Source organism: Triturus cristatus, chromosome 5_2 (genome assembly GCF_964204655.1).
Source record: "Triturus cristatus chromosome 5_2, aTriCri1.1, whole genome shotgun sequence".
Lineage (NCBI taxonomy): Eukaryota > Metazoa > Chordata > Amphibia > Caudata > Salamandridae > Triturus > Triturus cristatus.
In genome coordinates this window covers 419,612,228-419,631,330 of record NC_140588.1, presented here as the reverse complement: position 1 = coordinate 419,631,330, position 19,103 = coordinate 419,612,228, and positions in this window count along the sequence as shown.

Below are 19,103 nucleotides of genomic sequence, written 5' to 3'. Positions count from 1 at the left end.
TGAAAAAACTGTCCATTTTCACTGGAACAAAATCTGTGCCCACATTGAGTTTTGAGCAGTTTCATGTCGTGGGCACCAGGCCTACCCATGCAAGTGAGGTACCATTTTTATCTAGAGACTTGGGGAAATTCTGTGTGGGAGGAAGTTTGTGGCTCTACATGGATTCCAGAACCTTCCATCACAGAAATGTGAGGAAAATGTATTTTTTTGTACAAAGTTTGAAGTTTGCAAGGGATTCTGGGTAACAGAACCTGGTGAGAGCCACACAAGTCACTCCGTCCTGGATTTCACAGGATGTCTAGTTTTAAAAAATGCATAGGTTTGCTAGTTTTCCCTAGGTGCTGGCTTAGCTAGACCCCAAAATCCACAGCTAGGCACATTGCAAAAAAAGGGTCAGTTTTCTGTGGAAAATTATGATGTGCCCACGTTGCAGTTTGGGCCATTTCCTGTTGTGGGCAATAGGCCTACCCACACAAGTGAGGTATCATTTTTATCGGGAGACTTGGGAAATGCTAGGTGGGTGGAAGTTTGTGGTTCCCCGCAGACTCCGAACTTTCCATCACAGAAAGTTGAGGAAAGTTTTATTTTTTTCACAAAGTTCGTGGTTTGCAAGGGTTTCTGGGTAACAGAACTGATGAGAGCCACACAAGTCACTCCATACTGGATTTCCCTGGGTGTCTAGTTTTAAACAAAATGTACATGTTTTCTAGGTTTCCCTAGATGCCGTCTCAGCTAGGGCTTAAAGTCCACAGCTAGGCATATTGCAGAAAAAGGGAAAAATGTAATGTGTCCATGTTGCGTTTTGACCCATTTCGTGTCCCGGGCACTAGGCCTACCGACAAAAGTGAGGTACCATTTTTAATGGGAGACTTTTGGTAACACAGCATAGAAGAACGTGTGTTATCACCAGTTGTCCTTCTATGCATTTCTCCCTTAAAAATGTAAGACAGTGTGTAAATAGAAGACATTTTGAAAAATGCCCCCTAATTCACATGCTAGTATGGCTACCCACAAATTCAGAGATGTACAAATAACCACTGCTTCTAAACTCCACATCTTGTTCCCATTTCGGAAATACATAGGTTTCCTTGATACCAGTAGTGGCTCGTGGAGGGAGTGCTGCGGGGTGGTAGGCCGGGGCAGGGGAAGAGCAGGTTGGGGGGTAGTAAACTACAGCATACGGCCGAACAGAGGTAAGTAAACAAAGAAATAAATAAAACAAATGTCATTGTGTGCGCTGCATTGCCAAATGCGATGCAACGCACGCAACTAAATTTGTTTTATTTATTTATTTGTTAACTTACCTCCGTTGGGCCATATTCTGTAGTTTACTACCCACCACCCTGCTCCTCCCCCACCCCTCCCCACTGCCCCGCAGCACTCCCACCACGAGCCGCTACTGCTTGATACCTATTTTTCACTCTTTATATTTTACTAAATGAATTGCTGTATACCCGGTACACAATGAAAAATCATTGCAAGTTGCAGCTCAGTTATTGGCTCTGGGTACTTCGGGTTCTTGGTGAACCTACAAGCTCGATATATCCCCACAACCAGAAGGATCATGCGGACGTAACGGTATATTGCTTAAAAAATTCTAGCATAGTTAGAAGAAGTTATACACAAATGACCCCTTGCTGAATTCAGAAATGTATAGCTTTCCAGGATACATTCTTGGTTTCACACCCATTTCTACTACTAACTGGAAGGACGTGGAAAGCACAAAAAATAGGAAAAATAGGCTATATCCCAGTAAAATGCCAAAACTGTGTAGAAAATGTTGGTTTTCTGACAAAAGTCTGCCTGTTCCTGAAAGTTGTGACGATGGTATTTTTAGCACCACAAACTCTTCGTTGATACCATTTGCAGGGAAAAAAACAGATGCTGGCATCTGCAGCACTTTTTTACCCAAAAACCAAAATGTAGCTGTATTTTGCCTAATTTCCCAGTCCTCTCCAAGAGAATCCACAAACCCTGGGTACCTTTAGAATCCTCAGGATGTTGGAAGAAAAGGATGTATATTTGGCATGGATACCTTATGTGGGCAAAAAGATACGGGGGCCTAACCGTGAAGTATCCCACATAGCCAAAAAAGGGTGTGGCACATAGGGAAAAGGCCTGGCAGTGAAGGGGTTAAAACTCCTTGGAGCTCTGTAAATAACAGTGCATCTTTTGCTTACCTTAACCAGGAGCACAATGGAGCAGCAAGGGAAAGACCCAGGTGATAAGAGCTACCAGGCCACAAAATTGACCTTGGTAAGTAGAGTATAGGACAGAGGTAAGGGGACTGAGTGATGGGTGGAGCGAAAAATCAACGAGGGCAAAGAATTCCAGATGGCTGTAATAAGTGAGCCAAGGAGATTAAATATTACTTGGAGGGGAAGACTGAACAGAGTGAATAAAATGGGGTGGGGAAGGGGAAAAGGTATTTTAGATGCACTAAGTTGTGTGGTTAGTTTGAAGTGAGTGGGACTAAAAGAAGAGTAGAACGAGATCAGAGTGATCAGCAAACAGTGCTGGGAATGAGAGACTTAAAAAGAGGCACAGGGAAAGGGGAGAGAAAATCCACCCTGTTTCAGGCTAAAAATAGAAGATCATGGAGAGATGTATCAAGTGTGGGCCTAGGATCAAAACTGACTGTTGGGGAGCAAAACAGACGGATGAATAGAAGAGAAATTTCAAGTCGGTCCATGTGATGAGCAAGAATGGTATGTACACTTTGGATGTGGTTTGGAGAGCTCGAAGAGGTTTATTACAAGAGGCAAAAGAAGAATTATTTTAGGGGGATAATAGTGTAGGCTTGAAGCATATAACAAATGATGGGAAGAAGGTGTTTTCTGAAGTCTCTTATCTGAAAGGACTCTGGGCCCTCACCCATCCAGAATACTTCATTATTGGGCTCGTTGATCGCTGTGCAAATGTCAGTTTAGCACTGGTGGGCTCAGCTCAAAGAGGAGGGAGTGGCATTGTCGGGATTTAGTTAATGGAGCTATGACTGTAGCATGTGCAGCTCAAACACGCCATCCTGAACCCTGATAGTGAGGAGGGCTTGGGATCAAAAGGAAACAAAACATTGGTGAATTTAAACAAAGTCTTGGTGAACTTGAAAATAATTTCTATTGGGTGCACCTGATAGAGCGTCATGTTATTATGTTAAGTGTGCCATAAAAATGTAGTACTAGAATCGTTTAACATTGAGGTGATTAGAAATGTAATAATGCTTTCCGTAAAGAGTAATGCTGCAGATTATCGTGAATGTATTTTAGTAAATGCATAATGATTAGTTTTTACGTAATGCAATGTGTTAGTTAAACGTGTGCCATGTTAAAGTTACACATGTATGGTTGCTTATTCACGTATATAAGAGTGAGGAAACTAATGCTCCGAGTGTGATTTAGGAGTGTTTAACAGTGTAAAGGCCTGATCGCATATACGTTTAAAGAGAAGGCCTGTTTATTTTCTTATGTTAGCTAAACGTTGTAGACCGAAAATGATTTCCATTGGTAAAGGCTTTGGGTTACAGAATGATGGAAAAATCTTAGAGAAGAGAAAAGTTTTTCGTTCCCATGTTTCTGTTGCAGGTGCAAGGGCATTTAGCTCGTTAGTGAGACTAGGTCTTTGTTTTAGGAGTTAGGATGGTGCGAGAAGCCAACAGGGGAGTACATTGGAATGTGCGGATGATACTTTCAGCGGAGAAGGTGCCTGGGGCCCAAGGTCAAGTTAACCGTCGTTGGAAGGAGTACAAGTTTCGCTGGAAAAGTACTGGGAGAAGACCTGGCTGAAGAGGTGTGCCGAAGGGCGTGTTCTACGTTTTTGGGATTTTGTATTAGGGACAGTGCCCCGCGGGTTGAGCAGTTGAGGTTTAGATGGGGAGCTAGAAGGAGCATCTTAGAACGAGCTCTGACTAAGTGAATGTACTTCTTAGGAAGTCTTCACTTCTGACACCTTTTATTCTCTTGCCTGGGAAGGGAAATGCTAAGTAGGGATGTCACCTTAGAGATAGAGTAGGGAAAGACTAACTGATTTTCCTTTAGGCTAATGGTTTCAGATATAGAGATTGGATTAACCATTGTTTTATTGATGCCTTTAGAATTGATTATCCTTTTTATTCTGAGTTGCATGAGACTCTTATGTAGGATTTCCTTTGTATTAGTGCCCATTTATTTTCTTCACCTTGTATTGAGGTGGTTGTATGTGCATTTATTCCTGGTTGTAATAAAATCTTTAAAATGTAGATTCGGAGTCAGTGGTCCTTTAAAGCAGAAATTAGATTTTGTTAATTCTGTATTGAGATTTGAATTTTCTCCCCTCTACACTATTTAGCAGATAAAAAGATCCTGGTGACCTGAGAGGATTCTTGGAGATAATCAGATAGACAAGAATCCGGTGCTATCAGTTGGTAGCAGAGTAGGATGGTTATCTCTGATAGTGAGGGGAGATCTAGATCAGGATAGGAGATTCTAGAGGCCCATAGAAGTCAAGTGATGGTGACTCATCGGATGACGAGCAGCGGACAACGGCAGTTGATGGAGATTGATGGAGAGTAGCGGTGCAGCGGAAAGCAGCCGTTTGTGGAGGAGTGAGTATGAATAGGGTGAGATGTTTGTAGATTGCGGTGTTGATTTGTTTGCGTGATATCTTGCAGAGTTGGAGTGAGTGTTGAGTGATTGTGAGATCAGGCTGTGAGCGCGTGCAGCCCGGAAAAAATCTTAGCCTCGATGAGTAGCTTAAGTGATTGTGGTGTAGAAGACACCCAAGGTAGATTTTGTTGACCACCGAAAGGGGATCGTGAGATGTCATCGATTACCCGGACCGAGATAGGGGGTGCGAATGTGTGAGTGCATGAGTAACCGACGCTGGTCGTGGGTTGTTGTACGTGGAATTGAGTAATTGAAACCTATCAGAGAGGCGATTGTCTGGTCGTTTCGCGGACAGACATTTGCCAGTTGAGGTCGACAACTTCGAGAGACTGTGGACGGACAGTCAGAGAAATAACTTGTTTGGGACAACTGTTATTTCAGCGTGTGAATGGGACGAATGCAAGGGTGAGACGTGAATTATGAAGGAGGTGAACTGCTGCGAGCGGAGGAAAAGTGACGTCAGAAGGTGTCGCGCTGCGATAGGTCGGTTGGTGTGAGTCGCGCTGCTATTGGTGGATTTGACAGCAGGAAGAGAATGAAAACATTGTGAGCGATTGAAAAATTTGTTAAATCATGAAATGTTTTAAGGTTTTCCGAGAATTATGTAGAAGTGACAAACATGTGGTTACTCGAGGGGGAGAAGAAGCCCCTCCCGAGGATACTCCGGCGCATTATATGGCAAGAAATGTGGGTTTGCATACTATAATTTGGCTTGAAAATTGGCATAAAATGACTCATGGCAAGGGAGAACTAGCTTTCCTACGATATGGTACTTTCAGGTTGGAGGTGTTGTATCAGTTGAAATTTGTAATGTCTTTGTTGCGACCTTTGTCGAGACCAACTCAGTTTGAGGCATTTAAAGATTAGAGCTATTGCAGCACAACCATAAACAGTATGTATGAATTCCAACTGAATAACCAATAATAAACACATGCGTTATTCAGGAAAAGAAACAGATATGTATATATATCCAATGATCCTCTGTAGAAGTCTTCTGTTCAGAAAGTATGAGATGAAAGGTCCATGTTGTTTTTGATGCAAAATATTCTTTTATTTGATAGCTGCATCCAAATCCAAAAGCGAAAACAGCCAACACGTGTTTCGTCAGTACATTATTGGTACTAGAGACTTTCTCAAAGCTGTAAACAGACAAATAAGGTATAAAAAATCTAGATATATAAAAACTGGCATAAGACATATACATTTTGTATTGTAATCCAAAAAGAGGTGCCAGAGAAGTGAAAACGTGAACAGACACTGATCGAGTTATTATATATGACTGAGAACAGAAGCTAACGTCCCAGTTGATGAACGCACCCTAGTGTGAAAAGAGAATAGATATTCTACAAGATTGATGTGAACTGCCATATGTTAGGCATATAAGAGCGCGTGTCTAGAAAGAGGAGAGAACCATACGAGGAAACAAAGAAAGGACAAAGGTCATAGAGTGAAAATGAGGAAAAGAAATGTATCAGTAGACTGACATAGGCTACAATAATGTGTGAGTAGACTAACATAGTTATAAATCCTAAATATAAAGAGTAAGTGCTATAGTGGAAAAGTGAAAGAAGAGAAAAAACAAAAGTATAGAATAACGGCTCCTAGAGAAATATATATATATGAGTCACATACCTATATAAGAAAAATACGTGCAATGAAGTCCAAGGTTGGATGCGAAGCACATAAACTGTGGCTCGAGTCAACATAAGACGAGAGCGTCAAAGATATCTATTGAAAAAATATATAAATCAAACTGGTCTTGGTATAACTTAATATCTAGAGCATACTGTATGTAAGTATATCGGCAAAGTCGGATAGAACACGAATAACAAATGTAAAAACACCCATAAATAACGGCGTATGTAATATCATGATCCATTAGAGAGTACACCAACAGATCCAAATCTAGACATACTAAGTTCCAATGTCGATGGAACCCTAATAATGGCGGAAACGTGCCCCAAATGGGCACAGAGATCCATTATTACGATGTAATTGTCCTAATGTTAGTTAAAACCCAAAACCATAATCTGACCAAAAAAAACAACAACTCACCTATGGAGTATCAACAAAATCTTAATAAAGGAGTAGACGGTCAGTGGATGGTATCCGAACAGTATGATAGCATCTACAAGCAAGAAGAGCCAAAAGTAAGAGAGAAACGGGGGGTCCCAATATAGCTAACAACCTCACTGTTGGTAAAGAAAATTGGCATAAAATGACTCATGGCGAGGGAGAACTAGCTTTCCTACGATATGGTACTTTCAGGTTGGAGGTGTTGTATCAGTTGAAATCTGTAATGTCTTTGTTGCGACCTTTGTCGAGACCAACTCAGTTTGAGGCATTGCATGCATGGATCAGAGCAGCGCATGACAGGCAAAGAGATCGAAGTCAAGAAAGGGTGAAGAAGTCAATTAAGGCATTCCAGGAGGCGAGGTGGGATGCACAAGAAAAGAGGTGGAGAGTACAAACGATAGAGGGGGACAGGTTGTACCCACTGCTGGAGAAGACAGACAGTGCTAAGTCAGAGTGCGGATGACGACGACAGTGATACAGATGACGGTCTAGTAGAGAGGTTACTGTCTGAGAGACCACCTCCATACAATCCAGATTCCTATGAAGGGAAGTCGGCTCAAGCAGAAGGGACTAGTGGATTACAGACTCAGTCAGAGGTGAGAGTAGAAGGGAAAATTTCAACAGGAACTGAGGGCGCGAGAAATCAGCCTGCAGCAAGCACAGAGGTTGGGAGAGGTGTGAGGTTACCAGATGCTTTAACGGTACCGGTTACCATTGGACCTATTGTTTCAGTTTACGACCCGGATCAAGAAAGGGTTGGGAGTTCAGTACAGTCAGCTGTAGGATCGAGGAGTGTGTTAGAGGGAAATTGAACAGTGAGCGGGATGGAGCAGACTCCAAAACCTATCGAATGGAGTATGCCATTTCCAGCTACAGCAGACTCCTCTAGGGTACAGGTGGATGCGAGATCAGCAAGACCAAGGTCTTTGGCCGAGTCAAGGTCGGATCTGAGGATGTGGGTACCTCCTGTAAGGAATCAGGGTGAAAGAATGGTAGAGAGTGAGGAGCGAGGCAATTCAGGAAACCGACCAGTCTCTAGGAATATGACAGAGGAGAATAGACCTCGAGAACAGGAATGCGAGTATGACGAACGAAATGGGGAAGCTTGTCGAGAAATACTGAAGGGAGCCTTGAAAGGGAGGATGTTGGATGTTATAAGGTTGAAAGCAGAAGTAGATGAGATAATAAGTGGAAATTTGCCTCTTGAAAGAACGTACATGTACGAGCAAGATGAGTTACTTTTTGTAGCGAAAGATCTGACTCGCAAGCCAAGAACTGCACATGAGAAGTTGTCAGAATTGGCTAACAGGTATGATGTGGATCTGTCCAAAACGAAATCATTGCAGGGGAGACATAGATTGCAGTAAGGTGGTCCAAGAAGAAGATTTCTAAAAGGACGATAGGAGAGACACCACCTCCAGGTGGGGGGATGATGGATGTAGGAAATTTCCCTTTACGGGAGGTACAGAATGGAGGATACATGCATGTGCCTTGGAGTAGGGGTGATTTGGCTGCATTTACAAATGATTTTCCCCGCTTGGGGGAAAAGCCTGTCGAGTGGTACAAGCAGGTTGATCGGTCTGTCAAGATCTCAAAGGTGTTGTGGATTGACTTGAATACGCTGTTTGACATTGTGGTTCCGAGTGATTTATGGTCGGCATGTAAGATCGCTATTGAGTGGCCAACTTCAGAGCCTGACAGTGCTCCTGTTTCAAATGGTCTGGCACCCATAGTCATGAAGAAGTTCGAACAAGTGATTACGTGGCTGAAGTCGAAAATTTCTCCTCAGGATATTGATTGGGTCAAAATAGATCGGACAGTACAAGAGCCAAAAGAGACAGTGCATGAGTTTTATGAAAGACTCTTGCAGGCCTTTAAGCAGTACAGTGGATTAGATGTATTGGATACAAAAGACATGGGACAGTTTGTTTCGAAGTTTGTGTTGAGATTGAGGCCAGAGGTTAGTCTCATGATACAGCAGCATTTGATTTGTTGGCAAAATAAGCCGGTGGATGAGATTTTGTGGTATGCCAGGTACTGTAGTGATGAGATAGAATCGAAGCACAGGAAGTTGAAAGACAAATTGATGCTTGTTCAGATGCAAACGACTCAGGGCCAGCCTAATGGAGGAACATTAGGAAGGAAGCAGGGAAATAACCAAGGAGGAAATCAGAATGTCCAAGGTCAGGGAAGACCAAAGTCAGTCGATCCCAAGACAGGGATGGATGTGGCGACATTGAAAAAGACCAATGCGTGTCATCTTTGTCACCAGGTTGGACACTGGAAACGCGAGTGTCCCTTGAATCCAATGAATCAGGTGCAGCAAGAAGTAGAGATAGTTCAGGTACCTATACCTGAAGTAGTTCCCACTATGACTAGACCTAGGATGGTGAAAAGGGGGATTAGTAGTCCGCAGGTACAGGTTCCTCAGCCACCTAGGGTTCAAAGTGTTCAGCAAGGAGTTCGGACTTACCAACAGATGCCTTTGTTCGAAGAGTGTGAGGAGTTCGGTCTAGACCCGTTGGCATGACGGTGCCTGAGGGGGGAGGAAGACTGCACGCTTGGAGCAGTCTTGGAGGTAGACCAGAGGGGACCATTGGTAGAAGCAGATATTGATGGTCACCCTACCACCTTTTTGGTTGACACTGGTGCTACCCGGTCTACTGTAAGATCAGCAGTAGTCCCTAACCTACCCCTCTGGGGACAATCAATCCAAGTTGATGGTGTAGCAAATAAGAAATTAACTAGTCCATTGACAGAGCCAATTCCTGTGAGGATAGGAACATTCCGAGATCGACACCAGGTCGTGGTGTGTGATTCAAGCCCAGTTTGCCTGTTAGGAAGAGATCTGTTGTGCAAGCTGATTGCACCATTTATTGCACACCGAAGGGAGTCAAAGTGCAAACAAAGGATGGTGATGCGACCTTCAAGGTTGCAAATCAGCGCGTGTGTATAGAAATGTACCCGGCGCTGACAGTGGAGGAGCGTCCACTTGATTTGAGGGATTCTGTGCCAATCGATGTGTGGGACCTCAGTGGAGAAGAGATCGGATTGGTCAAAGGTGTAGAGCCAGTGAAGATTCAGGTCAAGCCGAATGTAGAATTTCCTAGGACGCCCCAGTACAATTTGTCACCTGAGACAATTGCAGGGATCAAACCTGTAATTGAGTCTATGATCAAGCAGGGAATTCTGAAGGAGATCATGGGTAGCCAATGCAATTCACCTATCATGGGACTACAGAAACCGAGTGGGAAATTCAGGATTGTGCAAGACCTGCGAAAAATCAATGAGATAGTTGTTCCATGTGGTCCAGTGGTACCGAATCCATCTGTGATTCTGTTTCAAATTCCATGTGAAGCTGAGTGGTTTACAGTGATTGATCTGTGTCAAGCATCCTTCTCGATCCCACTCGAGGAGGAAAGCCAATTTCTTTTTGCTTTCCGGCTGGAGAACCGTGTGTTAACGTGGTGTCGTATCCCACAGGGGTATACCGAGAGTCCATCGATCTTTAATCAGATCTTGAAGAAGAATCTTGAAAGTCTAGTGTTGCCGCAGAACTCCGTTCTGTTGCGATACATTGATGACCTGCTCGTTGCTTCAGAAACTGAAGACGCTTGCAGAATTGATACCATTGCTTTACTGAATCATTTGGCAGAAAATGGACACAAGGTGTCTCCGAACAAATTGCAGTACTGTTTGAATGAAGTGCAGTATTTGGGTCACAGGATTGAGAAGGGCAAGGGAAAAGTGCCACCAGACCGCATCGAGGCCATTATGAATATGCCTGTGCCCACCACTCAGAGAGAAGACAGAATGTTCCTGGGGATGGTTGGCTATTGTCGCCAATGGATTCCCAACTTCTCCATTGAAGCGAAGCCTTTGCAAAGGCTGACGCACAAGGATGTGAGTGATCCGGTACCATGGGACAATGACTGTTTGTAATTTTTGAGGCTGAGAGAAGCTCTGTGTCGCGCTTCAGCTTTGGGCATGCCTGATTACAACAAGGCATTCACATTGTTCTGTTGCGATAGAGAAGGTTGCGCATTGTCAGTCCTGACTCAGAATCATGGAGGTGTCCGTAGACCAGTTGCCTACTTTTCAGCTACTTTACATCCAGTAGCTTCGTCGTTGTCCGGATGTCTTAAATCCGTTGCTGCAACAGGTGTCAGTATTGAAAGAAGTGAGAGTATTGTAATTGGACATCCACTTACAGTTTATGTGCCACACTCTGTTGAACTGTTGATGACAAGTACTAAAACACAGCACCTCACGAACAACAGGTTGACACGTTACGAGCAAGTTATACTTGCAGCAGAAAATTTAACATTGAAGAGGTGTTCTGTTTTAAATCCGGCAACATTGATGCCTATTCCAAATGCAGATGGTGAAGATTGTGAGGATCATAATTGTCTCGATGTGACTGAACTATGCACCAAAAGCGAGACCAGACATTGTTGATAAACCGCTCCCTGATTAAATTTTCTTTGTGGACGGTTCATGTTTAAGAGACAATGTTGGTCAATTGAGAGCAGCGTTTGCTGTATGTACCATCACCGGAGTGGTTGAAGCTGCTTGTTTAGAGGGAGTACACTCCGCACAGGTAGCTGAAATCATTGCTTTGACCCGTGCCTGTTTGACTGCTGATCAGATTCGAATAACAATTTATACCGACAGTCAGTACGGGTTTGGTGTTGTTCATGATTTCGGACAATTATGGTCACAGAGAGGGTTCATGACATTTTCAGGTTCGCCCATCAGAAATGGGGAATATGTGAAACAGTTGTTGGAAGCATTACAATGTCCGAAAGAGATTGCAGTTGTCAAATGTTCTGCCCATTCCAAAGGGAGTGATTTTGTGTCTTTAGGGAATAACTATGCTGATGAGGTTGCCCGGTTCTGTGCAGAACAAGGATGCATATTTACTGGAGGGTACATTGGAGAAAGCCAAGAAAGAACCGATCTCAGCATGATGTTAGCCATGGCCGATACATGGGAGGAACTAAAACGATTGCAGCATGAGGTTACTGATCAAGAACGAGACAACTGGATAAGAGCAGAATGTGAAAAGGGAGATGTGGATGTGTGGGTTCCAAGTGATGGACGAGCTGTGTTACCAGAATGTCTGTTGAGTCCAATGGCAAGATTGATACATGGTGCAGTACATCTTGGCAAAGATGCAATGGTGCAAGTGTTCAAACAGACATGGTACAATCCGAAGTTTCGTGCAGTGGCTGAGGTGTGTTACATGTCAGCAGATGAATGCAGGAAAGAGAACTGCTGTAACTTTGAGTCACATTGGGAGGTCAGGAGGGCCTTTCAATAGGATGCAGTTGGACTTTATTGAGATGCCGAAGTGTAATGGGTTGAAGTACATCTTAGTTGTGGTGTGTCTTTTCAAGATGGGTGGAGGCTTACCCAACACGTAGGTGTGACACACTCACTGTAGCTAAGCTGTTGTTGAGGGAATTTATCCCTAGGTTCGGTTTTCCGACCTCTTTGGAGTCGGACCGAGGGACACACTTCCATAGTGAGATCATAAAATTACTCAGTGCTGCCTTGAATGTGGATCAGAGACTGCATTGCAGTTATCGACCAGAGGCTTCTGGGATTGTGGAACAAGTTAATGTGACTTTGAAAGCGCGGATGGCGAAAGTGTGTTCTTCGACATCCCTGAAATGGCCTGACGCACTGCCTTTGGTTCTCATGAGCCTTCGTAGTGTTCCTGATAGGAGAACAGGGTTGTCACCACACAAGATCCTGATGGGGAGGGCAATGGGATTACAAGCAATACCTGCTACTGCCTTAATTAGCATCACTGATGGCTTGATTCTCGACTACTGTAAGGGACTGGCTGATGTAGTCCGTTCTGTGTCCCAGCAGGTGCAAGCAGCAACTGTTCCAGCCGCAAGTGACCTGTGCCACGACTTGTGCCCGGAAGACTGGGTGCTTGTGCGTAAACACGTGAGGAAGAGTTGCCTGGATGTTCGTTGGCGTGGTCTGTACCAGGTAATACTGGTTACGAACACGGCAGTGAAGTGTGGGGGACTGCCGAACTGGGTGCATGCCTCCCATACACGAAGAGTTCCAGCACCCTTGGAAGATACAGCCCCTCTCGTAAATGAAAATCCAGCTGAGGTGGCAGGGCCATCTGAGAGGGCAAGCCAAGCAGTGAGGGTTGCTGATGCAGTTGGTTGTGCACTAGATCAAGCTGAAAGGGGTTGTGCAAATCGAAGCCCCGAATTTGACTCAGACGGAGAAAGCGCTGCTGTGGGAGGAGTAGAGTCAAATTCTGCCGAAGAGGGAAGTAGTGCACAGGGTACCCCAAGGGAGAGCAGAAGTGCCACAGAAGCAGAAAGAGTTTGGCCCGTGAGTCAGAGGCGGCTGAACTTGAGATTGGCACCTGAAAGAGATCTTGCCCCAGTTTCTGAAACGTCTGAATCTGAACAAAGTGACGAAGAGCAAGCTCGAGCTAGTCTGAGAAGATCCAGGGGAACAAGAGTGCCGTGTCAAAGGTACGCCTCACCGGAGTGGACATACGCTGTGACTGATGCCAGGAGTGTTGAGCTCGGGCAGGCTGAGGTCCTTGACGCTGGTCAGCGATTCTTCGAATCTGAAAATAGACGTGCTGTTGTTGGTTCCCCGGGTGGAAATCGAAGGAATTCTGACTCTCAATATTCCGAATCCACCACTTCTGAGCAAGATTCGTGAATTGATTCTGGAGACTCTGTTTTTTCCGACTTTTGGTTCTGTACCACCGCATCAAGAATTAGTGGTGCTTCGTCTTGAACTTTTGCAACGTGTTTTAGAGATTTTGGGAGCTGATCTTATTCTGGACTGAAGGTAAAAACTTGTTGTATATAAAAGTCCAACGAAGAAGATAACCTAGGCCCGAATGAAAGAAGAATACATTTAGGGACTTTCCGTCAAGTCGACAAAAGAGGGCTAGGGAAGTCTTTATGTGGACTGTGTAAATAAGGAACTGAAAGTTGCAAGGGGATTTCCAGCTTTTGAAGTGTTGTTTGAACTGGTTGACAAGCAATATCTGGAGGAGAAAGAGACTCTTAATTGTTGCTGTCAAGTCAAGAACTAACTTTAAGAACTTTGCAAAGATGGCAGATGCTGGAAATACTCACCGTAGAGCTAAATTAGTGATAGGTACACTTATAGGGATGGTGATAGTTTCTATAGTTGTAGCCTCATATATCGTTTCACATGAGCAAGAAGGGGAGGTACAGGGGACACCTACACCTACCACCTCTAGCCAGAAGGAGGTTACTATAGGAGCTAAAAGAGCTTTGCTACTCGAAGAGAGTCGTAGATTTCACATAGATATATCTAGAAGTAAGTTTAAGCTTAATTCGTATGCAAAACTGTACAAATATGTGGATGCGATGGATGCGAAAGATTGATATGTGTGCATGCAGTTACCTTCTTCAGTAGATGAGGGTATTAGATACCATCATCTTCCACTAACATATGGAATTTCTTGTAGTTTGTTGCTTAGCATTTTCTATGAGAGAGGTCAGTTTGAGTATTTCTTTTCCAATTACGATGCAGTACTTCCTGAAGTTCCAGCTTACAAGCATTTGAATAAATACGATTATTACAAGTCAGAGGACAGACTCCGGAGGTTTTTCATACCGTCCTTGGAACTGGATACGGCTTATGCTCACCGACATAATTTGACATTCTCATTGTCAGATACAGAGAAGAAGTTTGTAGGTCAAGTAGAAGATAGATATAGAAAACTAACACGAAATACAGGAGATAGTCCAGTAGATTGGACTGACGGGAGATTGCACAGATCTAAAGGGAGTTATGGACCTATGCATTGGACGAGGTGCAAAAAGGAAGTTGTGTGTGAGACATCCTCAGACCTACTATGAAAAGGTCTCGGTAGGACAAAGTACGTGTGATCATACCTTTACAATGGAAGATTCAGCTAAGAACTTTTTGCAAGGCTCGGTGCAAGTGATTCCAACTGTGTATTATGTGTACGGAAGGAATGCCTATGTGAGGTTGCCTGCGAATTGGTATGGTACATGTTATTTGGCTATTATTTTTCTGAAAATCTATCATGCAGAAGATTTGGAGCTTTTGGAGACTGGACATCACTCTAGAGTAAGGAGAGCTGTGAGTGCAGGAGCAGTGATTGGCGATGTCTTTGGAGCAATGATACCGAGTTTGGGTGTGGTTCTGAATGATGTGAAGATCAGAAGGCTGGCGACTGTGGTTGATGAGTTGTCAATGAATACAGCAAGGTCTTTGATATTGGTGGATGGAGAGATGTTGTCGATAAGGACGATGGTTTTGCAGAATCGCCTTGCTTTAGACGCATTATTGGCAAAAGAGGGCGGAGTCTGTAAATTATTGAAGGTTCAGGAATGTTGTACGTATTTTCCAGACAATAGCAAGGATTTGGAGAGATATATAGATAACATTACCACGATTCATCAAGAGATTGAGGATTTGACTGAAGAAGGGGTGTGGGAAAAGGTTGGTAAAGGATTTGGTCGTGTGGGAAGATGGTTTGCGAATTTGGGAAAAGGGTTCCTTGGATTTGTGTTAAAACCTCTCATTATTGTTGTGGTTTGTGTGATCTACTTGTGGGGTCTCATCAGAGCTTACAAGTGGTACAGAGGAAACAGAATTGAGATAGATCTCAAAGCGAGTGAGATGCGAATGGCTAGACTGCAGGACAGTCAATATCAGAATATCAAGAATATGGAGAGGTTCCGACGGGGGAGGATGGCAACAAGTACTGTTTAGGTCGGTTCTTTCTCCAAGGGAGTTAATTGTGTGATGGTGTGATGACATTTGTCATCAAAGGGGAGAACTGATATAGCAAAAACAACAATTGATGGACAGAATGCAGAACAATGTCATACATTCACCCCAGTACAGAGATCTGGGCCTAAATCCATCGTTTTTTTGCTCACCATGCCGTCCAGTTTGAACCCAGCCATATGCAAATCAGTCTTGACCCTCTGCCTCATGGGAACAGTCCAGCCCGAACTGCCAAGCCAGGTTCTCCCTGGACTGGAAACAAGCATCCTAGGACCGGTTTCTGGCATTTCAGCCATCTTCAGCCAGGCTTGCTTGATTTCCAGTGGCATGGAGAGCAAGGGACCCCCGTCTGGGCATACCCTTTCCACTCGGGGTGACAATTGCAAAAACAACAATTGATGGACAGAATGCAGAACAATGTCATACATTCAACCCAGTACAGAGATCTGGGCCTAAATCCATCGTTTTTTTGCTCACCATGCCGTCCAGTTTGAACCCAGCCATCTGCAAATCAGTCTTGACCCTGTGCCTCATGGGAACAGTCCAGCCCGAACTGCCAAGCCAGGTTCTCCCTGCATATGGCCATGTCTGAACTGGGGTGGCAGAGTGGGCTAAGAACGGTGATGGATTAAACCCAGATCAGGTGACTGGGGGTGAATGCTTGCAATGTTCAACACTCCGTCCATCATTTCCTTTGGTTTTTGATTTGTTCGCCATAAGTTGGCAGGGTATGCTCAGACGTGATTCCCTTGATCACTTTGCCACTGGATTCAAGCAAGCCTGGCTGAAGACGGCTGAAATGCCAGAAACCGGTCCTAGGAAGCTTGTTTCCGGTCCAGGGAAGACATGGCTTGGCAGTTCGGGTTGGACTGTTCCCATGAGGCACAGGGTCAGACTGATTTGCATATGGCCATGTCTGAACTGGGGTGGCAGAGTGGGCTAAAGAACGGTGATGGATTAAATCCAGATCAGTTGACTGGGGGTGAGTGCTTGCAATGTTCAACACTCCGTCCATCATTTCCTTCGGTTTTTGCTTTGTTCGCCATAAGTTGGCAGGGTATGCTCAGACGTGATTCCCTTGCTCACTTTGCCACTGGATTCAAGCAAGCCTGACTGAAGACGGCTGAAATGCCAGAAACCGGTCCTAGGAAGCTTGTTTCCGGTCCAGGGAAGACATGGCTTGGCAGTTCAGGTTGGACTGTTCCCATGAGGCACAGGGTCAGACTGATTTGCATATGGCCATGTCTGAACTGGGGTGGCAGAGTGGGCTAAAGAACGGTGATGGATTAAACCCAGATCAGTTGACTGGGGGTGAGTGCTTGCAATGTTCAACACTCCGTCCATCATTTCCTTTGGTTTTTGCTTTGTTCGCCATAAGTTGGCAGGGTATGCTCAGACGTGAGTCCCTTGCTCACTTTGCCACTGGATTCAAGCAAGCCTGGCTGAAGACGGCTGAAATGCCAGAAACCGGTCCTAGGAAGCTTGTTTCCGGTCCAGGGAAGACATGGCTTGGCAGTTCGGGCTGGACTGTTCCCATGAGGCACATAAGTTGGCAGGGTATGCTCAGACGTGATTCCCTTGCTCACTTTGCCACTGGATTCAAGCAAGCCTGGCTGAAGACGGCTGAAATGCCAGAAACCGGTCCTAGGAAGCTTGTTTCCGGTCCAGGGAAGACATGGCTTGGCAGTTCGGGCTAGACTGTTCCCATGAGGCACAGGGTCAGACTGATTTGCATATGGCCATGTCTGAACTGGGGTGGCAGAGTGGGCTAAAGAACGGTGATGGATTAAACCCAGATCAGTTGACTGGGGGTGAGTGCTTGCAATGTTCAACACTCTGTCCATCATTTCCTTTGGTTTTTGCTTTGTTCGCCATAAGTTGGCAGGGTATGCTCAGACGCGAGTCCCTTGCTCACTTTGCCACTGGATTCAAGCAAGCCTGGCTGAAGACGGCTGAAATGCCAGAAACCGGTCCTAGGAAGCTTGTTTCCGGTCCAGGGAAGACATGGCTTGGCAGTTCGGGCTGGACTGTTCCCATGAGGCACAGGGTCAGACTGATTTGCATATGGCCATGTCTGAACTGGGGTGGCAGAGTGGGCTAAAGAACGGTGATGGATTAAACCCAGATCAGTTGACTGGGGGTGAGTGCTTGCAATGTTCAACACTCCGTCCATCATTTCCTTTGGTTTTTGCTTTGTTCGCCATAAGTTGGCAGGGTATGCTCAGACGTGAGTCCCTTGCTCACTTTGCCACTGGATTCAAGCAAGCCTGGCTGAAGACGGCTGAAATGCCAGAAACCTGTCCTAGGAAGCTTGTTTCCGGTCCAGGGAAGACATGGCTTGGCAGTTCGGGCTGGACTGTTCCCATGAGGCACAGGGTCAGACTGATTTGCATATGGCCATGTCTGAACTGGGGTGGCAGAGTGGGCTAAAGAACGGTGATGGATTAAACCCAGATCAGTTGACTGGGGGTGAGTGCTTGCAATGTTCAACACTCCGTCCATCATTTCCTTTGGTTTTTGCTTTGTTCACCATAAGTTGGCAGGGTATGCTCAGACGTGAGTCCCTTGCTCACTTTGCCACTGGATTCAAGCAAGCCTGGCTGAAGACGGCTAAAATGCCAGAAACCGGTCCTAGGAAGCTTGTTTCCGGTCCAGGGAAGACATGGCTTGGCAGTTCGGGCTGGACTGTTCCCATGAGGCACATAAGTTGGCAGGGTATGCTCAGACGTGATTCCCTTGCTCACTTTGCCACTGGATTCAAGCAAGCCTGGCTGAAGACGGCTGAAATGCCAGAAACCGGTCCTAGGAAGCTTGTTTCCGGTCCAGGGAAGACATGGCTTGGCAGTTCGGGCTAGACTGTTCCCATGAGGCACAGGGTCAGACTGATTTGCATATGGCCATGTCTGAACTGGGGTGGCAGAGTGGGCTAAAGAACGGTGATGGATTAAACCCAGATCAGTTGACTGGGGGTGAGTGCTTGCAATGTTCAACACTCCGTCCATCATTTCCTTTGGTTTTTGCTTTGTTCGCCATAAGTTGGCAGGGTATGCTCAGACGCGAGTCCCTTGCTCACTTTGCCACTGGATTCAAGCAAGCCTGGCTGAAGACGGCTGAAATGCCAGAAACCGGTCCTAGGAAGCTTGTTTCCGGTCCAGGGAAGACATGGCTTGGCAGTTCGGGCTGGACTGTTCCCATGAGGCACATAAGTTGGCAGGGTATGCTCAGACGTGATTCCCTTGCTCACTTTCCACTGGATTCAAGCAAGCCTGGCTGAAGACGGCTGAAATGCCAGAAACCTGTCCTAGGAAGCTTGTTTCCGGTCCAGGGAAGACATGGCTTGGCAGTTCGGGCTGGACTGTTCCCATGAGGCACAGGGTCAGACTGATTTGCATATGGCCATGTCTGAACTGGGGTGGCAGAGTGGGCTAAAGAACGGTGATGGATTAAACCCAGATCAGTTGATTGGGGGTGAGTGCTTGCAATGTTCAACACTCCGTCCATCATTTCCTTTGGTTTTTGATTTGTTCGCCATAAGTTGGCAGGGTATGCTCAGACGTGAGTCCCTTGCTCACTTTGCCACTGGATTCAAGCAAGCCTGGC